General features: G+C 44.5%; 1 protein-coding gene across 6 annotated transcripts in view; it reads right to left on the reverse strand.

Moving 5' to 3' along the window:
* The window catches only part of LOC124305414 (3 beta-hydroxysteroid dehydrogenase/Delta 5-->4-isomerase type 4), a 36,005-nt gene extending 15,561 nt beyond the window's left edge, over positions 1–20,444 (reverse strand). For 4 of the 6 annotated variants that reach the window (XM_046764827.1, XM_046764828.1, XM_046764829.1 and 1 more), the window contains exon 1: positions 20,260–20,412. The gene's annotated coding sequence lies outside the window, so the exon portion shown is untranslated. Of the gene's footprint in view, positions 1–20,259 lie in introns of all 6 variants that reach the window. The other 2 variants (XM_046764830.1, XM_046764831.1) reach the window with 2 other exon arrangements.
* Between the last annotated feature and the right edge of the window lie 2,185 nt (positions 20,445–22,629).

The raw sequence follows: 22,629 nt of genomic DNA on the forward strand, positions 1-22,629 counted from the left end.
ATATATATTATATATGTATAGTGTATGTATTATATATCCGGTTGTTCACTTGCTGTGGCAACAGTTTGCCGGCTTCAGTTTCTACACGCGTATATTCAGCCCCGAGGGTTTACTTTTGGCGTTACTGTAGGCATACATACGTACAGCTCTATTCTATCGCGTTCGTATTTCTTCCTGTATACATCCGCACGCCGCATGTTGTGTGTAATGTATTGGCGAGGAGAGTTCCGGTGCAGATTCAAAAAACAACTCCACCCGTGTATCCTCGGACCGTTGCTGCTGCTGCTGCTGCTGCTGCTGCACGAGTGAAATAACCATGCGTGTTCAACTCGGCCCCTCACAAAAATTCTTTGCAAAAACAGACCGCCGCTCCGTTTCGGCATCGTAAAACCGACGGAACCAACCCCGCGCCTTGGTAAAGAAGTTTCATTGTACGCGGAGAGAAGTGAAGATATATATATATATATATATAGCAGAAAAACATTTTTCCCGCACGTGCGGTGCGTAGGTACTCGAAACCTAGCCGCAAGAGATTTTTGAATATTTTAACAAAGCTTCGAATTCAATTCGCATTCTGCAGCTGAAGTTATTGCAGTTGCTGCATGGAAAAAGGAAATTAAAAATTTCGCGATGACACAAAAAATCACCCTTGAACGTATATGCATGCACCGACTATTCGACGCTCTCTTATTTTCCGAGAAGATTCTCGATGCGAAATCGATGAAAATGTCGGAAATAATTGCTTCTTCCGGGGAAATAATTGATATCACCGGTGTCTCGCTTCAGCCGAAAAATTCGCGACTAGGATGTAAGTTTATAGGGTACCGCGTATTGTAACGTGTCAGAATTTGTCTACTTTAACTTACTCTAAACGTTGCAAAATTACTATAGGCAACGAGGACTACTACATGTAAACACAAAGGATATGATTCGAAATATAATTGATTATCTTTGTGTATAACCGTCCGATAGCGCAAGTGTGATAGGTACGTATGCACGTAAGTATGTATGTACCAACCTAGGTACGTGGGTGCAGCTGAGAAATGAATGGCGAAAAGATCTGCAGCGCGCGGAAAGAAACAAGGCTAGGCTTTACTTGGCTCGTTCCCGGTCCGGTTTCGTTGCGCAAACAACAAGATGGCGGCCCTTGGAGTTGGGCGGAAGCGTTGTTTTGCACCGCGGAATATCCGCGCAGAACAGGAGAGGACGGAACAGGTCAGCAAAGATCGGGAAAAGGAAAGATTCGCCGGTCGACGACCGAAGAGCGAACTGGAAGAAAGGACCCCGGATACCGAATCCCGGGGGTCGATGAAACCCTGCAGAGGTATTGAAAAAGGGAAATGAAAATGGCAGAGTTTACTCATCTGTGGTCACTTTATTCCGATTGCCGCGTAGAAGCGTGTGCAGTGTCGGTGATGCAGATGGCATAACGATTCCGGGACGGTTGTTACAGGACTGATGGAGTCTCACCGCAATTGGAATTGATATATTTTTCACTGATCACCGACCGGACGAGGGTCGGTCTCCGCTCTTCGTCTCGTCTATCCGTAACCTCGGACGGGACGAAAATTACTCCGACTGCAGTCGCCGAGTGCAAAAACCGTAGAGGATGGACAGTTGCCGGTTGGCGTTTTTGACAGTTGTCCGATATCGCGTGGGTACCGTAATACCGTATACGTGTCATGCCAGCGAGAATACGGCGCGAGAGGCACGCCAGTCACGGGGCCGAGAAGATAGCATCATAATCCTGTTCTCTCGGATCGTGCCCCGTGTTGTACGGTAACGAGAAGAAACCAACGAGAAACATATTCGCGTGAAATGCCACGCTTTGTTTAGACGAAGAGTTTGGTAAAACCTGTGTAAAAAATCTAGAGCAAAGTTTTCCATGCCAATATGCGATACAGTGCATGGGAATTAAACAAGATCCCTTCTTAGATGTGACAGGGATGTATATCCGACCAAATTCGAACGATGCCAAGCTTTACGGTAGCAACCAATTTGAGAAAAGGTTTTACGTGTAATTAAGTAAAATCTAATTCAAAATGATTAGGACCTAGTGTTTTTTGTTTTTTTCTCGTGTTTTGTTTAAACCTATTCCAGTGTTTTTCGGCTCAATTGGACATTGGATTTTCTGCGTGCGCGACGAGAAGGGTACCTTCGGTATTGACGGCCGCGGTACGCATCCGTTATTTTGCGATAGTATCGCCAGGGTGTGTCTTATCTTTATCCGAGGTCGAGCCAACGCGCAGAGCCGGTACTCTTCGCTAATTGGAAGAATCTTTTCCATTGTGGCAGGGAAACGGGCGCCGGGATTATAAATTTCCAATTACACACCCGCCCAACTCCGAGGACTCGATCCTGTAGGATCCAGATTCCATAATCCGACATGTTCCAGTCTCGTCTTCATCGTCGGGTCGACAATCGGATTGCCGTGAAATTTCGCGAAGAAAATGAAATCCCGGTTTCGCATTACAGATGAAGGAGGAATCGCCTGGCAATATAATCGCAGGTAGGTACAGAAAATTGTTGTGTCATTAATTCACGTTCAGCTAGAATATGACTGGAAGCGTCTGCGGGGCGAAACGCGGAGTAGGTATGATATTCGCGTGACGCGCGAATTTAACTTTGGATGAGCGGCGCGAGTCTCCTGAAATTGTCGAGGTTTCAATTAGCCAGACGTTTGTTCAAAGTCATATTTAGTTCCGGGGTTAGATTGTCCGTAAGAGAAGCGGCGGGAGCGGCGCGCGTTTCCCCCCTCGTCGCGTGAGTCGAGAAGGAAAGCTGCGGAGGACAACTCCCGGAGGACTACTTTGATTTACCGCCGCACAAACCCCGCATCGCGATGATAGGACAACTGTTTTCAGAACTCGTCTACTACCCTGTCCATTATGCCTGTACCCTACCCTGTCCACTCCATATTATACATATTATACAAACTTAAACGCCTTAACCACACGTTCGGCTTCAATGTGTGTAACTCTTGAGGAATTCGCGGAAACATCTACGAAGCCATACTGTAAATCCGTCCGATCAATTTTCCTAATGTGTTGACTTTAACAATGGAATATTCGCGTCGTCGAGAACGAATTACTCTCAAGCAACGTGTGTAAGGGGAGGCAGAAAAAAGAAACGGAGTAACGACACAACGAGAGGGATGTTTTACCTCAGTTCGGGATCTGCGGCGGCAGAACTTTACTCCAACGAGCAACGTGTGTACTGTACCCGTACCAACGGCCAGGGATCTATAGATACTCAGAGGTATAGGTATAGTAGATGCGGTGCAAAGTCAAAGCTTGCAAGCTTGACTCGGCTGCGGGGTTCGGGTGGAATAAGTTGGACAGTCGTTTGTTCTGGATCGAGTGTTTTATGGCACGTGACGTCTTCCTGGGTCTCGAGCTCGCGTCTCCTCCGCGCACACATCGCGTAACGATGAGAATGCGCGTGTGTACGTATATGACACACGTACGTGCGACGCACGCGAAGAGTACCTGCGGCAACGTGGAGAGGTTTGGTATACGACGCAGACGGAAGCAAGCGAGTGTTTCTTGTCGAGTTGACGGTAAACTTTCGAAATAAGTTAAACACGGACGGAATGAAGATACATTAGTCACTGCCTCAAGCCTCTCGGCTCCCGGAGTCTCTCCGCCGCTCTCCGCCGCTCTCCGTCGGTTGGCTGGTTGGTAGGTACACCTAGACTTTGGTCAAAGAATAACTAGCTAGCTAGCTTGCTAGCCAGCCAGCTAAAAGAGACGAACTAGAGGAAATAGAAGTAGAAGTAGAGAAAAAATGGATGAAAAATAGAGCGGCACGAGGGTAGCCAGAGAAAAGGAAGAATACATCGGCATGGCAGAGCGGAAAATGGGAGTAAGGAGAGAAAGGAAAGAAGGGAAAAAAATTCTGTGTGTATGTATGTACGTATATCGTGCGAAACCAAATGAAATTCTCAACTAGAAGTGGCGGAAACCGAAACTTCGCTTTCTTACGGCTTGGCTCTCTGCTCTTGGGTTCGGTATAAAGCATCCACCTTATACACCCTATTCTCCGGCCCTTCAAGGAGCGACGCCAGCGAGTTTAAAGTTTAAACTTTGCCGCTTCCCTCTCTGCTAAAGTGTGCGGAAAACCCTTTCTTTTTTTTAATTCCTCTCCCGCCCGAGACCTGGCACGACTACTTTGTAGGTACATATATCTCTTTTAAGACGGAGCCTAGGCTCAAAGTCGCCTCGCATCAGTTGAGGCAGTGCTGCTTTTCACGGCTGGGATATAACTGAACCTCATACCGTGCGCTGGATTCCCTCCCTCTATTTCCGGGTTGCTGACGGCCGATAAAAACGTGGTTTAACAAGCAGAGAAAGTAGGCCGGTCCGAAAGTACCGGTTCTAGAACTTGCTCCTAATCCCGTTATCAGCAAAAATAAGAATTTCGGTGGAAAAAAAGTGATCGCTTGTCCGATTCTCCTGAAAATGTACCTAACGAGTCGTAGGTCGACCGAAGCCGGAGACCAATCGGTCGTGGTTCATCGAAATCGGTCGAGTGCGGTGGTGTCGGCTTGTGGCGAAAAAAGTTTGGCGTTAATATAAAAATGTCTGATGACAATCCAACACTACCTATTGTTCAGTTACCGAACTGGCTACAACACCAGCCAATATTGGATAATTTTAACGACACCATTTTTTACACCATACAAAAGTCGTTGATCCGTTCCGGAGATATCGTGGTACGAAAAAATTGAGATTACGGTAATGTAAAGTCGTTGAAAATGATTCTCCGTAACTTTGAACGTGAACGGTAAGAGACCTAGCGAAATGTGAACGTTTCACTTTCGGGACGATCGCTGCACCGACTTCCGCTCTTCATTGAACAGAAAATCGGACGAGGATGGACTCGAAACTGGCGAAAACCAATGACGAGCGGTTAACGAGTCGTGAACCCGTGATCGCGGAGAAACGGAGAACGGTGATACCTGGGACGCACTATATCACGACGGCTTAGCTGTCGGAGTGCATAGGAGAGTGCTGCATAAGCTTATTAAGGCTGGCTGGCCGCAGTTCACGGGTAAGGTAGGTGGGTACCTACATCGTGTAACCAGGCACCGCCGCCTCGGTCTTTGGCGCACACGCGCTGTCGCGGTTCCGCAGCACGAGTGGGACGGCTACGGGGGGTCGGGGTACCGGGGGGGCGGGAAGAGCCCACCTCGGAAAGAAGAGCCGGTGGTACGGGGGGAACGCTCTCGAGAGACAATGAGGCCGCTCGCGAGTGTCACCCGAAGTGGTGCTAGACTATTGCTAACTCAGGCCCTTCACCGGGACGTAGCGCCTACCACGACCGGGTTCGCGCGAGGGTCGGCAACGCTCTCAACTCGAAGCAAGGCTCGGCCTCGACACGCCTCGAGTAAGGAACCAACTTTTAATTTGGTGCCAAGCGGCCCCGGTGCTCTTCCTCTTCCTCGTCCTCTTCATCCTCACCTCCCCTTAGCCACCTTCTTCCCCGTGCCCCGTGCCAAACGGATTTCTCCGTGTCAGGATTCCCCAACTTCCGGGATACCCGGGTGAACGCTTATCGATCTCCGTAGACAATTAGCTCTCCCGCAATTCAACCCTTGTTTGCTAATTTCGACCTTTTTTCAATGGTTTGGTCGTGTAAAGGCTGGCTCTGTATAATCACACGTTTCGTTGGAATAAAAATATACACTAGTCAGGCACGAGTGAGGCTTGATCGACTGCGCTTGACGAAGTCAAGATAATACTTTGAGTATACCTGTGATCCACTCTTGTGCTTCTTAAACTTTGGTACACCGGTCTACGACAGCACCGAGACGTTTGCGGTGAAAAATTGTGGTGCACTGACCACAACCGGCCAGTGTAAGACTACGATAGACAATTTTTTAGAGTTTTTTCGGAAATTCAAGACAATCAGACAGCGTTGGACTGACGCGAAATCAGAGTCGACAGAATTTCACAGCCGCTTATCGTATTTAATTTTTTCTTCACAATGTTGGTGAAAATCTTCCGAGATGGGTATATAATTATTCGTATCGATCTTTCCAGCGGATATTCAACCCGCAAAGCACTGCAATTTGCAACCGCTCCCGAAGCCAATTCCATTACGAAAATGACGTTAGCTAATCACCGCCAGCTCGGGAATTAGGATCGAACGATTCTCTGGAACAGCTACACCGGGTTAACGTATCGATAGTCGTAGCGAAAGGTTCGGATGAAAAAATATACCCACGCTGATAAGGTGACGTAAGCCCGCAGAATAGAATAGAGGCATAGCTGTACGAGGGGTGCATCGGTATTACTGAAGCAAGGCTTTCGAAACTGGTAAGTAAAATTCGGGGCACGGTTAGTGCAGTCAGCTTCTGGCACCGTTCGCTCGGGTCGGAACTACGCGAGAAACGAAGCACGGATTGAAGTGAAGAGAGCGGTGAGGAAGCGGAAGATGAGAGGACATAAGAGGACGGAGGTGGAGGGGAAGACAGGCCGTGTGATCGGGCATGCCGCGAGACAATAGCGGCTAAATTCCGTTTCGTCGTGGAGGTTGCCGGTCGGGTCTTGAGCGCCCCCGTTGCATCCATCCTTTGCGACGCGACGTTGCGACGGAAGGGCGGAGCGCCGGGGGCGGGTATATGAGACACTTCCTTTCATCAGCGCGAGAAACCCAGGTTGGCGGTTGCGAAAGAGCTGCTTTTTCCCGGTGCCTGTACGACGACGACGTCTAGGAGGGTGTCTTTCTTCCTTGTGGCTTTTATTTTTCACTCCTCGCTCTCTCTCCAAAGCTTCTGCCGCCTGCGCTGCTTTTGCTTCTGCCTACAGTCGCGTGCGCCAACTGGAGCGCACTCGTTCCAAGACCGTATCCTCACGCACCGCTGGACCCTCTCGGGAATGCAAACCTCTTGCGCGATGTTTCCACTGTACCGAGGTTCCAGCACTCAACGCGATTCCCCGATTTTTCGATCCGATCCGAGTCCGAACTGCAGTTTCCAGTTTTGTTTTGGACCTTGTCGCGTAATTCAAACACCCTCCACGATCATTGGTGCACCATTTTTCAAGCCCAGGATAAAACCGTCCAAGATTTCAGCGTCCGAAGGAGATAACTTTCTTTCCGGCTTACACGACACGCTGCATAGTCCAAGGGATTTAACGGCGCGTCATTCGCAGTTTGTACGTACGTACATGGTTAACCGTAGAAATTCCATAACCGTAAACCGAGATCTACAAATCGAAGGCTGCCATGGTTATGGGAAGAAAATAGACAGGCTGTTATTGCGCACGCTATAAAATATCGAACAGCAGCTGGAAAGGCATTTATGTTATTACGATGCCGGGTGCATATGACGGTGAATCGAGTTGTGTACGTACACAGTATGCAGCTTCCATGCGTGATAGAAGAATGACCGACACTTCGTATGGTTTAATTCCGTGACGTCGGAATCGGAATGAGAAATCGGATCAGAAGGTACAGCTGAAGCTGGTGTATAAGGATGTATTACCCGTGCCTGTTATACATACAGTCGCGGTATAAATTTTGTTTACATTTTATCGTTCAATCGCGGAGATCGAATAGCGATGCGGAGCTGGCGGGCGCGTCGAGTCGTTTCACCATCGACGATACCGCGCACATGTATACATATATATGTATATATATATACATGTACACGGGGCATCTATCCACCGTTTGAAATCGATGGAACATGCAGTACCCTGCCACCTATCCTCCGCCTAGCCGCCCTGCAATATTTCGAGGATAAGCCCGAGGCCAGGATGTGTAACTGCCTCGGGAGGCGTCCGCGTCGACGTCGAGTAGACCGTCTTATCTTCCCGTTTCCGGTCCAACGAGCCGGAAATGCGTAATAGTGGGTAAAGAAGTGCAGCACGAGCTTAAGGAACGCGTGATCCGTACCCGCGAATAAGATGCGGCCCCGAGCAAAGCTCAGGCCTAATAGTGAAAACGCCTCTGCGATCCTCGCGAACCACGGGGGATCACGATTTTTGTTCCTCGTTAGCGAAAATCTCGCCCGAAATCACAGCGACCGCTAAGCAACGAGACAATCCCGTTTCCCGGAGGGGTTGAAATTCCTCCCTTGTCGGTACCTACGTGGGTATGTATATCCTCCTTTTTTCGCCGACCGCGCGTTCCGCTTTTTCGGGACTTTTGTGCACGTCCCTCTTCCCTCGCGAGGCCGGTGAATTGCCCCCGTTGAACGGGGCGGAGGGCCCTCGCGGATCGATACTTGCAGGGTGATAACACCGCGTCTGCAACTACGCTCCTTATTTTTAATAGGGTCATATTGCACCGGGTGAACCGGCCGCTGTTCTCTGCGCCCCCCGTGTGTGTATACGTACGTAGTACGTACGGCTGTTACGGGACAATTTTACCGACTTGCTTTTCCGTACTGCAATAACGTCACTATGGCGACGACGCCGACTGTTCTTCTGACGTATGTAGTACCTACATATGTACGCGTGTATCCACATTGTACCACATAACGTTCAAATTCTTCGTCGGTTTCTCTAGCTTGGTGGCAATTGAATTCAGGGTTTAGTTGGACGGACCGAGATTTTTGTGCGCTCGTTGAACCTCGCGATTTCAATGTAAGCATGCATTTTTATAAAAAAAACAATCGCTTCATCTCTTCACGGCCTTGTATTTCTCTCGAATTCAGTTATGGTCCCGTTAGTGAAGAAAAACGTAATCACGTTTTCAACACTCAAATCTTATAAATCATTTTCAAGTTCCTCGACAGTCATTTTTCACGGATCTGTTATGGTAAAAACCCGGATGTGTCTAACGGGAGGAATTAATAAATTAATAAAAACAGCTTCCTTCCACCTGATTACACTTTTCAGACGATCGTGAATAATGACCGATAGCATTATAGTTTAGGGGTTGAAATCTGCTTTCGTAGTATCGGGGACGACATCGTCTGTTATAAGTGGAGATTTTTATATACGTGTCGCATTATTATACATCATAGACGTATTATAATATACTTGGTTCAGGGTAGGCCGCACGACTATAAGAGAGAGAGAGAGAGAGAGAGTATTTATTTGATCGCGGGGTAATACCCCCTAGCAACCATAGGCACACACACACACACACACACATATATATATATATATATATAAAAATAAATTTAAAAAAATAAAATAAAATTATACATACATACAATACGTAATATGGCGGTTGGTGACCAATACTAAAATAATATAATATAAAATAATACAAAAATTAAAATAAAATAAAAATCAAAATAGAAATAGACACAAACCGAATGAAAAGCGTACATACAGAGAGGGCAGCCACATTCTGCGCGCATAATACATCATACAACATTCATCATACATCATACAGCGTACATCATACAATACATCTGTCGATTTCAATAATTTCACAAGAGAGAGCGAGAGAGAAAGAGAGAAAGAGAGAGGGAGAGAGTTGAAATGTGTTTGACGGGGGTGAAAAAGCGCTGACAATATTCAGATCGCTGGGTTCGAGAGGGGCGAAGAGAGCTTCTCGCGTCTCGCGGTGCATCGCGTCGATGATCATAGCTGCGATCAACTCCGTGAGAAACGTCTGCCTCCTCAGATCTGTAAAACTGTTTTTTCCGGGTTTCTTTTCCGAACACGAAGGAATAAACATAGTATATAGAAAAATGGCACCGACAAGCAAAGTCTATAAATTAAGAGGGGGTCCTTAAATTAAAAGTAAGAAAGTCCTCCAGACCGTAGATTCTTTTCCCACACTCTGACAGCTACCTTATACCTACCCTGCATCCTCTTGTTGTCATCACCTCTCTGCCTCGGTTCCCATTTCGCAAAATTAAACAGAGTTTTACCGCTTGTTTTCGAATTACATTTTATACAATAGTATATGCAAAGAAATGATGTTATAGATTTGACAAAATCGTTAAAACTCACATCAATTAATCGAAACTATATTAAACTTGCAACAGCTACTTCGTGGAAGTGTAAGAAGCAAATTTTTGCTAGTTCAAAAAAGTTTTTTCAAATCAAATGAAATCACGCTACTTCCTAAGATTGAAAAATGAGGTTGAACGAAGTTTTTCTCTAAATATGCGTTTTGAGAAAGAATATTTTCTCGTAATTCTATACCACGGATGTGAAAAGACAGAACGAAAGTTGTGCTTTTTCTGGTCAGCGTTGGATTCAGCATCGGCAAATCAATAAAAATCGCCGGACGATAGTTTGAGCAGGCGAGTTGTGATGTTCAGCTGCATCAACGTCGCTCGGAATTATCTGGTAAATTTACGGACGAGTGAACGTCGGCGATTTATAAGACGGACAGCTTCGGCCGCAAGGGTCGCTTCACCCCGCAGGGCGAAACATCAGGTTCGGTAATATTTTACCCCGACAGGATTTCCGCATCGTTTTCGAGGATCAATTTTTGCGCGAGAATTCGTACGATAAGTGCTTCGAGCGCGTTTTTCTTCTTGTCGGATTATCATCGCTCGTTTCATTTCGTCCTGTTACCTGCAGTGACGGGCAAAGTTGTATACCTAATCACTCGATTATAAACGTAATATTACATGTATAATTTGCAATTGAACCGGTGATAGAATACAAGTTGCGTTTAAATTTGTAATTAGAAAGAAACAAAAGTAAACTGAAAATTATATTTGAAAATTGCAATCAATGAGAATATAAATTAAAAGAGTCTCTTGCAAAAAGCCCGCGTAATTTAATGAAAATAAAATCGTCATCACTGATTACTAACTTAATTTGTACTGTACTGTGATTTCGTTTCTTCTAAATACAAAATACAGTTATAATTTGTAATTTGTTTTTCCCAAATTAAGAATTTATATCCCCACCGATGCCCCGTCGCCCGTTACACGCATACCGGGCGTATATGTGTACCCGAATTAATTTTCCCGCGGCTGGCTATTTTCGCTCCGGGAGAAATCGAAGACGATAAAGAAGGGCTGAAAGGTGGTCGGGAGAGCGGCTCAGGGGAATGAATCCGGGCTCGTCACGCGTCGTAATCTATCGGTGGTGATAATAATTTCGACTCTTGCCCAGCTGGCTTTTCGCCAGGTAAAACATACCACCTACGCCCATAACGGCATGGCGGGCTCCGGTTATCTGCCCGAATCAATATAACCACCCCCGTGCGTGTCAGGGGCTCGTTATCAATTTTTACTTCCCCCGTCCCTCGCCCCCTCATCCCTATCAGCCTTTCGAATTCTCAGCCGTTTCAAGAAGTTCCTTATTCCCACTCTTGCGCATCGCCCGCATGCCGCGTACAACCGCTCAACCCGCGACCCTTTGTGCCTCGGAATTATTGTCGGAACGTTTTAACCCCGTTATTCGCAAGGACCGGGAACTTACACGGGGCGTTATAAACAGGCATGGATACTTTCGCGCGATTACCGAGCGGTGAATATTTGAATTCCGTCCCGGTATACGATGCATTGCCTTTGCCGTCTTTGGTCTTTCTTCGTTATCCTAACAGAGAAGTGCACTTGCTTTGTATACACGTGTTATCTGTATGCTTTGTACGGACGAGTGATCGGAGGGCGCTTATAATAATGATAACAATAATAAATAATTCTGCAGCGTCAAAAGTGCTTGGAATTTATTCACATTGCAGCTCTGTTAGATTTTTATTAAAATTCATTTTCGCATCAGGCGTTAAACGGTAAATTTTTTTTAGGAAACACGAAAAGAAACCTCGCCGACAATCTTGTACGGATGACTATAATAACGGGGTAATATTTGCCAATTAATTTATAAACAAATGAATTCGCTGTATCGATTGTGCGTGTTATCAATCGTTTGAAATAGTACAGGTTTCATTAAACGTCAAAGGGTAAATTTTTGATTCGCTCACTCTCAATGCAATACAAAAATTTTAATAAATACATTTCCCCTACAAATGTAGTTACTGATCGTATACGATGTGATGCGAAATGATCGTAACAATGCGATTTGTTTCAATCGTTCGCGAAATACAAAACATGACATGAAAATTCATGAAAATGTACAAACGTCATCGATTACAGACTCTGTGTCTACTGAGTACGATTGTGAAACCGTGTAATAAACGATATCGTTACACACAAGGGAATTACTGCTGGACGAGGGTAATTTTGATTGCGAGATAAAAACGGTGGGTCAGCTGACGGTGAAAAAAAGCGATCGGTATAAAGTTATAAAAGCGACAGAAGCCGAGGTAGTTTTGAAGGGCTGTCGGTTTCTCTCTCTCTCTCTCTCTCTCTCTCTCTCTCTCTCTCTCTCTCTCTCTCTCTCTCTTTCTTTTTTCTCTATGCAGGGTGTAAAAAAAGCACCACCGCACTCTCAGCCGGGTGCTGATCGCGGTGCAAAAGCATTCCTAAAGCTTTTTTCGCGACTCTTTGATAATGTAGTTTTTAATCTCGACGCGACGCGCGAGCTGACGCCAACCGGGGATGACCAAAGGGATGAGGGGAACGGGGTGGGGGTGGAACGGGAAATTCACGTTTAACCCGACCCGCGGGGCGAAATAAGTTTCCCGGTGAAGTTGAGCGTCGATATTTTACCGCGTTTATATTCGTCGAATTCGTGGCCCAAAACCACGCATCTTGTACGGGCTCTCTGCAGGAAGCGGCAGCAGCCCTAAAATCGGGTCGCCGTTTCGTACAAGAGCACACGAACGCACCGTGAGGATACGCACCGACAAGTCGCGCGTGTGCAACTTCGGAGAAAGTCGTTTTTAAACAGACCCCCCCAATCTCCTCGACTTCGCGAGTTTTCCACCGCAACATATCCCGAGCCCCCCCTTCTTTCCCGCAGGCCGATTTATTCCCCGTCCCAGTTCATGCGAGTTTCTTTTTCCCCCTCTTTTCCTTGGTTGCAAAAATTGGAGGGGCAAAAGAAAAAAACAAAAAAAGAAAGAAAAGAAATAAATAAACAAACGAGAAGAGAGAAAAACGAATCGACGAGTCGCCGCTTATTTCTCGCCGAGTTTGTCACTCGGGGGTGGAAATTAGGGGTGCGGGAAAAAAGGCTGTTTCGTGAACTGTCGCGGTTCGTCTCGCTCGTACTGCCAGGGGGCAACGGGGCTGCTTCAGGCTCCTTCGACGATGGCGATCGCGGTCTGAATTTTGAAACACAAGGGCGGCACGAGATTTGGAATCGCGCCATCGGCTCGCCGGCTTGCAGCCCCGTCGAGCTTCTTGCCTGGCTCTTTTATTTCCCTACCCGAGACACGTGATATTTGAATAATTGACTTTGAACCGGAAGTTTGTCAAGCTATTCCACGTGCAGGGAAACGCGAAGAAACATTCCGCTTTCTTACACCTCGTTACAAACCCTTCCGTAAAAATCGCACTCCCGCTATTCCATATGTTTTCGCTACGCCGCGCGCCGTTCGGATTATCCGAAAGCGCCATCTTACGATTGGTGTACAGATCGAATATTTTGACTTTAATTTTACGATTGTAAATATTTCAACCCCTCGATCGTTATTCCGTTATCGGTACTTTTAAGCGACCAGCGATCCTGGTAGGTACCCTTATTCCCATTCCGCAAGGAATATAATGTTTTGAAAAAATCTTCTGTGTAGGAAAATACGAAGCGCCCCTTACGGCACACGATCCGAGGAGACAAAGTTGGCAGCTGCGGCGAAGACCGGCGTTGATGGTGACGGACGGTTGTGATTAACGGTTTTCGCCGCTCCTTATCCCGCATCGAAATTCTTCCCGAATACCCAGGGGATGAGGGGACCTTGCAGACGGCCTCGATGCACGTGCAGCGGAGGCGCTGCGCCTCAGTCGCGAGGTAAACGAGCCAAGGGAGTCTCAGGAAGCGCATCTCATTCTCCTTGAGGAGGACGTAGCTTCCCGCGCGTATAAGGGTAAGGTCCGGTGTCATCCGCAATCTCATCAAAGTCAAGATTGATGCTTCGCCGACGTCTGGGGGTGACGGGACGCGCAGCGTCGTTCCGCGAAATGTGAAAGGGGATAAATCGCAGGACAATTCCTGAACGTCCGAGGGGAGAGAGAGAAATTCATTCCCGAATGCCCGCGGTGCGCAGTTGGTAATACAATTTATAACACATCGAACTCAATTATCCTACTCGTCGGAAGGAGGAGAAGAATAAACTACAAACACGACAAAAAGAGTTTACTACATACGAGCACTTTTAAGATTGGAACACACGTGTATCGATCTAATTGGAAGCACAGAGAAAAAAACAAATGGAAACAAATATTTCATTCCACTCGATTTTAAACACAGATAATTTTTTTTTCTGAACTATATAGTTGAGAAAAATTGATGGAAGATTTTTTTTCTCAGCCTTCACTGCCTAAAAAATGTTATATTTTGCATAGAGAAGTTGTTGCATTAAGCATACACAATCCTAACCACGCAAATCGCGAGTTGAAATATAATATAATAAATTATCGACGATGGAGAGAAAGAATCTGTATCTCTTTGGACACGATCGTGGGGTTGGAATTGAGTCATTCCGTAAGTCGACTAGTGATATCTGTTCGGGTATATAGGGATGTGCGTAACTGAAAAAATGTTCAAAAATCCGCCGCGACGTGTGAAAATATTTCAGTAACCATCCATAGTAAAACAATTCCCGCTTCTGATTTTTTTCAACGTTATTTTCCTTCGGAAAAAGCTTGAAAACAGTAAGAAGGAAACAACTCCATACTCGGGCTCTCAGCTTAAATTTTGATACATGACACACGTTTTTTCACGTTTATTAAATTGTGTCGATCAATGAGATCGTTTTAAAAAATTGTAGACGATTCAAATCGAGTCAAAAACAATCATATAAAAAAAAAAGTCGCGGGCCCAATCCGAGATGTCAAGGGTCAAACCGAGGTCGAAAAGGCATGGACTGCCCCGTATATGTACAATGTGTGCGTGTGCGCGTGTTCGTACAGTATGTAAGTCTACATAAGCCTGTATACTCGGTGCAGTGTAGCCGTCAAGGAAAGTATGAGCTAGGAGTAGAGCGTTGCACGAAGTGACAAAGTCGGAAAATTTATTCGGCCAAATCTCGCCCGATAAATAATGGGGGTGGCTGCCTCGACCCTCGCGTGGCCTCAACAACGACGGCGGGATGGCGGGGGTGGAAGGCAACCGTCGCGTCGCTTCCAGCGATTCGTCGGATTCACCGTACTGCCGTACTTACACCGCATCGCATCGCATCGCATCGCATGGCATAGCATCGCAATCCCCATCCCCTAGTAGTATGTACATGGTACGGGGGTATATGCGGTATCACACATATGCCTTGCCGACGAATGAATTTGTAAGCCCCCCCCCGCCCCTCCTTACCAGGCTGGCTTCCGCCAAACACCCCCGAAACCTCTCCTACACGTATGCACATCTTGCGCGTCTCTTACCGCCGAAATTTTAACTCAACCCTAAGGTAAACCGTCCTCCCATATATCCTGACTCCCCTGCTTTTATACTCCGTACATACTCTGTAGGCATAGGCGTACAATGTGCGTGTAGGAATGTATGTATGTTTGAATACGCTTTCGAGAGGATCTTTTAAGCTCTGTTTTTCGACGCGTTCGGAATTATCCCGGTTTTACTTTCAATCAAGTTTCACGCTTTTCTTACACAACAACCTTATGTATTATATTATTATACGTAGGCGCGTAGTTTCAGTGACGTGTAAATGCGGCACTTATCCTGTGAGACTCTAGGGATTGCTTGTCTGGTTTCGTCGCGAACAATCTTTATTCAATTACCGTCAAATTTATAATTTCAGTCTCACAAAATTTATTGCAATCAACGTCCACGCTTGCGTTGTTCCTTTGCTTCGGGTTGGTTGAAAATTCAATCCGACGAACCGTCTGACAAGCTTGAATAAAAAACGTACGTGCGCACGGGCAAAAGAATCTTCAATTCAACAATTCTAACCAGACGCATGCATGGTTACAGAAATGAAAAATAAATCCAAAAAAGAAATACCAAAATTTTGTTCACTTCTGAATACTAGACGAGTGATATTTTTGAAACAAATGAGCATTTGAAACCATCAAATACCTGCGCTTGAAAAAGCATGTACATTTTTTTTACAGTATTTCTATTGTGTAGGAATGGTGTGAAAATACTCGAAGTATGCCGAGAGAAATGAATCTGATCATCGCGAATGCGCAAACAAGTTGAATTAATTGAAAAACCGATTATGCCAGTCATTCATATGATTTTCAGCTGCGTATAAAAGAGATCTAAATTATACTCGGAACGTGTCTACGCAGCTCGAGTTACGAAATTGTCCGATAAGAGGGGACATTGATTGATCGATATTATCGATCAAAGCAATATCTTCCTGGGTCGCGTATTTTCGGCCGGGCAGAGTGATCGGGACAAAGACGAGGGCTGTTCGGGAATCCGGGTCCTTGGTATCCTTTTTCAGGGTGATGTAAAACCTACCCCCCTGCATGCAGAGGTTCAACGATCGTATTACCTCTATTAAATTTCATGCTAAAAATCGTGAATGTAAGGCAAGTGTACCAGTTATCGCCACGTTTAGAGCCAATTATTGACACTTTTTTATTTGATGAAAATTATAAATTGACGGCTCAAGTTGTGTATCTCTCGATGACTAAAACCAATTGCCGGAGGGTCAGACGCTACGAATTTGTTTTTCGGTAATCTTAGAATCAAAGATCAAACAGATACAATAAAAAAGGGTCAATAATTGAGAGATGGTCAACAATTTGTGCCCACACTTATCTTACCTACCGGCACTGCGCAAAACTTTCCGTTTCTCTCTCTCTCTCTCTCTCTCGTCTTTCACACCTCTCGCATTTCTCGGTTGAGAATCAATTTGCCAACTCGGTCCGCTGCTGCGAAAGGTCGACGTGAGTAAACTTTGCAGGACTACGCGTATGCGCTAAAAGAAGGATATGCGACTCGGGTATAACGACTTTTCCTCGAATTCCCGACTCGCACGTATCGAGAGCCGAGAGCCGCGAGCCACGGAGTGTTAAACGGCGGGAACGCGGGGGTTAAAAAAATCGAAAATGCCTCGCGGCACTCGCCAGAGTAAACTTGCAGAGCAACGCGCCCGTGTTCTCTGCTCCACCTTTCTCCGTCCGTCCGGTGTTTGTCCGTCGTTGGAGCAGCCTTCGAGTTCTCGCCCGGAGATAATTCACTTTTTATAAATGCAGACGGCAGACGCACTAATAAGTTCAAACCAGTCAATTAACGCCCGCGCTCTTTGCCCCGTAGTCCTAACCAAACACCACCCACCTCTGCCGCTGTTGCTGTTGCCGTTGCCGTTGCTGTTGCACAGGCGTTTCTGCTTGGGTGCGAAAGAAGGGGTCACAATCCAGTTTCCCTCATCTTTGAGAATCTCCATTATTTTTCCAACAATCTTCGAATTCTGTGACAATAATCTTCAAACGAAGAATCGTTCCGAAACAAAGATCGGAGGAGTGCGACTCAAGTTGAATTAGATTCAAATAATCTTCCTGCATTATGCGGAGAAATCAGAGATACATATCGACGGGTTTTTACGGTTAAAGCTCAGTTATTGACAAATTCTTACAATCGATCATCGTACACGGCGGTCCACCCTTGTTTTTAGTCAGAAGACTATAACGATTGTGCATTAATTTATTTTTTATAAATCTACCATCCAAAAAGCGTCTATGGACTTCAATTTTTATTGAGCTCTTCTTTGGAATGATAAAAAAATCAACTTACGTATAGCCAATGTTAAACATTGACGTCAATAATGAACTCATTTGTTGATTCTAATAAGTCTGATGCGGTTCTCAATTCTCTCATGTTGACTCCTATTTTTCACCAGAACGTGTACCTAATACAGTTAAAATCGTTGTTTCCGGTAGGTTGATAAATTGTAATAACTTTGAAATATGTCTCCAGCTTACGATGTCAGATTTTCTTTAATCATAGCAATGGCTTTTCAATTTTCGCATATTGGATTTTTCGACACGTATAAGTACAAAGTCGAAGATACACGTAATACGTACATAATATTGGAATGCGGTATATAATAGCGGATAAAAAATAAACGAATCAAACCCCAAAAAACATTCACATTCCGCATATTTTCAACTTAATGGTTGACCGCGTTAACGGGTTAAACGAATATTTCGATAATTGGATTGAATTTCCGCACTGTGAACATGAGAATGCATGTACAGACACAGATATTGCAATATTATAGTCGCAGATGCGTACGTGTGTCTACGAGGGCGGCTACCACCGGTATTTACGGTGCATTAAAGTAAAACGAATAAATAGAGAACGAAAAAAAAATTATTTTCTTTCTTTTTTTCAATAAACTCTTTTCGAACGCGAAACTCCGCATCACTTATATACACGTAGGTATACATGCATACATAGTATGCAATATAATGCAAACGGGTCAACGGTTCGTTTGCGTTTCCACCCCCACCCCCCTCCAATACCTGATAAATTGGACCTGCACACAAACGGCCGAACGTTTCCTATTTCGGCAAATTATCATCTTCGCTAATTCCTTAGTTTTTTTTTTATTTCAATTTGTTTTTTTTTGCCATCTCGTTACCTGGCGAATCACCTCATATTTGCATTATACAATCGAATTACACCGAGGTGCAGAGCCACGCTTGTCAGGGAACGGAAGGTGCGAAATGCATACAGGCCCGATTTTCGCGGATCAACCGGAAAGGGATGGCAAAGTTTCAACAGCGAGCCACTCAATCAGACGCACCGAGTTTCCGGGATTAATTCTCGTTCAAAACGAGACGGGTTCATCGATCAACTCAATTAGCTGATTGCGCCTTTAGGCACGTATAGATATATATACGTATGTATGTATGTGTGTGTGTGTATGTGCAATTGCAGCGCATCGTAAACACGCGTTGCATTTTTACGCCGCTCAATTTCCGCGTGTGTTTTGCGGGGCGTTCTTCCCCCTCTTCACTGAAATCAACGTGTACTTTGTTATCGAAAGATTCGTCTTTTGAAGTCGGGAAAAATATAGGAAAAATCACGTAATGAATCACAAAAATGCGAATCATAAGATATACCATAAATCACATGTATTTGACCATGTGATTTTGTATCCAGTATATTTTATGATTCTTGATTTTGTAATTGTTTGCGTGACTTTTTATAAATTTTACTCGAATTTACCAGATAAATCATGTGATAAAATACTAGTTGATCTCGATCGTAACATTTTACGATTTATCACACGAACATTTTCAGCAGGGTTGCCTTTCTTCCAATTTCCAACCATATGTCAGTTGCCCGTGCACCCTTACCCAAATCGGACGTTTTCACCCCGCGAGTTATTCTCAACAATCTTCAATTTATACTCGAGTATCAATCTGTCAATGAGAACTCGATGTTACGTATAAACAACAAGTCACATCGTTCCACTCACCATAACAACTCGTTATTCACATTTATTGTTATGTTAATCTGCAGGATCACAATTCATTCGAACCTAAGTTATGCCCGCGCACCTGATCCTTTAAAATAGTATTTTTTAAATAGTATTACGAGGAGTTCACGCGTGATATTCGAAGCTAACGCATGTTGCTTAAAAGGTTCACTCCGATCCTCTTCCCTGCAAGCCTGCAGCTTTTCGCCACCTTCTTTCGCACCCTCGTATATTATACATATTCGTCGATCGCTCGCCGTTTCTCTTCATTATTATACCCGTTTGTCGCTCCGGCATTGTCGAGCCGAGACGCTGGGTCGTTAGCGAAAATTAATACCCAACCTATTTTCTTCCCTTTATTTTCAGCCCGTTTTTCTTTCCCTCGGTCATTCTTCTTTTTCTTGTTTTTATTTCTTCTTTGTCTTTTCTTCGTACCGTGTACAGGTATAAGGTAGGTATAATTATACACGAAGGTAAGGCAAGTGCGGTGCGACTACACACGAATGCCTGTTCAGAGAGAGAGAGAAAGAGAGAGAGAAAGTATCGTGCATACTAATTAAACGACAAATTTCCCTCTGTCGCTATTTCGATAAAATTTATGTCGTTAAAACAATCATGATTCGTTCGTCGGTTTGCGATTAAGGGAAAAATTTTGTTCCTCAAATAGCAATAAAAGTCTATAATAAATACAGAGTGACTTATAGGGTGCAGGAAAAAATATTTCGCATAAGAGACGAGAGTTTTCTCTTTACATATAATAATAAAGAAAAATCGCAAGTTCCGCGATTTCAAAAATCTCGACAGCTTTCGACGCGTGATCGGAAAGTACACAGCAGCGCGGTCTTAGAGCTTACATAAATACATCAAATGTGGAAAACTTACCGTGTAAATAAGACGCGAGTGCTCACTGCGTCCAGCTGAATTTGCCCAGAGGAAAAATAGTTCACTCAAAACAAACGCACTATTTGTTGACACGGCTTCGCGGCACCGAGACCATGTTGCTCTCGTATCATTCCGACGCAAACTGAGCTGTTCTCGCGACTTTGATTCTCGATCCTTGTACCGACTGTTTGCGCAGGCGTGAACACCGGCAGTTTCTTCGTTCATCGATCAATTCGGATCGCTTCAATTCTCGAGGAATTCGTAAATTCAACGGGTGATATTGAAATGGTACGTAATCGGGAGCTTGAATGACTGCGCAGTGAGAAAAATTTTGTTTATTTTACAGGAGTGACTAGAAAATTCAGGTTAAATCCGTGTCGTTAAAAAAAATGTTTAGATATGGTTGGAACTACAAGAAAATGTGGTAATAGTAACTATTTTGTGCGAGTAAAAACTGATATTATATTTTCTCGTAATTGCAACACAAAATCATATTGGGTTGGTTATCGTATTTTTTCAGTGAAATAAAACCTCAACAGCAATTTATTCTAGCATTAATATCAAATTATCGCAATAGTTGAATGAAAATATATTGTTACAAAGGGTGAAATCACCCGTTTTGTCCCCTTTTAAATGATCTAGTAGTCATCATAGATAAAAGACGTTTATAAACCTCATGTCTTTAAAAAGAATAAGGTTGTTGCGTCAACCGACATTATTGTAAAAACAGTCAGTCTCTAGACTTTAAAAAGAGAGCTTGTGTCCAAATACATCTATTTTCTTTCTAAAATATTCCTTGTTCGTGAGACTTCTTTAGCTCGGCGTTCGCTTAAATCGCACAGAGAACTCTCTGATTCTCTTAGACCTTTCTTAATTTCCCCCCGTTGTTACAATATATAGCATGAGTGACCATAATCAAAAAAATAGTGACAGATACTAGATTTTTTAGTTACAGCTATAAAACTAATTTTCATGTTGCACCCAGAACTGTATTTTTTAGTTACCGCGAAGAATAAAAAATAGTTGAGGACTGTGTAGTGAACGCAATTTAAAATGTATCTCGGTGAGATATAATTGTAAATCACATGATTACAGCTGTGAAGAAACGGTTATTAAAAATGCTTAATTGGTTATGAATTCATTGGCATTTCATCTTATCACGTGCAATTTTGTTGACTCCTGTTGATTTCCTGTGATTCCTTCCAATCCCTAAATTATTTTTGAAAATTGTTTGAGTCGCTCGGAAGTCATCGGAAATCAGGGTTAACAATAAAAAGGAACAGGCAACGCTTGGTGCACTGAAAATCAATGAAAAATTAACCTTAACGAATGAGAATCATTCGTTCGTTTTCAAAGCGGATTGGCACAAAGCCTCGTGCATTGTCCTGTTACACAATTTTATAGAGCATGGACAAACGCCCATTTTCCTCCTCTTTCCTTCCTCCTTTCTCCAGCCTGCAGTTCCGCAGTTGAATTGGAATAATGCAGGCGGGAAGCTTGCATAATTTAGCCGCAGGTCCGAAGGCAACGGCGGCTCGTTTGCTACGTCGAGTCGACGACGTCAGTCAGCCGGTTACGTGCGGGTTATGCAGCGCCCGAATTCCCCGAACGGCGTCCCGCGGGAGGCTTGTCCTCTGGGTCCTCATCAGTCGGGGGCTGGACGTGACTCGGATGGTCCTTGCCGTTTCCGCCGCTCCGATTCTCCGACTCTCCGTCGCTCTCCGACGCCTCGACGACGGACGAAGGAACCCGGAAAACCGCCGACGGAATCAGCGGACATAGCTATAATGTACACGGATGTTCTCAGCAGCTGCACTTTATACCTGCGCCGTCCCACGCTCTCTATATCCGAAAGAATTACTCATTCATAAACTTCGTAACGGAAATAGCGATGTCGCAATTCCGTGGCAAAAATATCGAACTGCAAGCAGTTGAAGCGAAATTAAAGATGTTTTGAAAACGAGCTGTGCAAAAACATTGTGAGTATTAATTTCGCGACGGCCGAGTTCTTTTATAGCCGAACGTGTTTCAATGATTCTTTTATTTTTGAAATCTATAAATACATATAACGAATTATAATCAATTGCCGAACGAATCGTAATAGTAGATTATGTAACAAGGGGATAATCGACTTTTATTCCTCTATCCCCGGTCACATTATCGACTTAAAAGTGTTTTCCTTGTACGTGGAGGTGTGATCTATCAGTCAGAAAACTACAATATTATCGAAAGTTTATAATAATACAGAGAGATGTAGTTCAAAATCGAAAAGAAACAGAGAAAACTTTAAAAACTAGAATAAATAATTTACGATGGAAATGTGTTACTTTTTTTCCCACAGATGAGGAAGTAAAAACTATCCGGAAATAA

This window comes from Neodiprion virginianus, chromosome 5 (assembly GCF_021901495.1).
Source record: "Neodiprion virginianus isolate iyNeoVirg1 chromosome 5, iyNeoVirg1.1, whole genome shotgun sequence".
Lineage (NCBI taxonomy): Eukaryota > Metazoa > Arthropoda > Insecta > Hymenoptera > Diprionidae > Neodiprion > Neodiprion virginianus.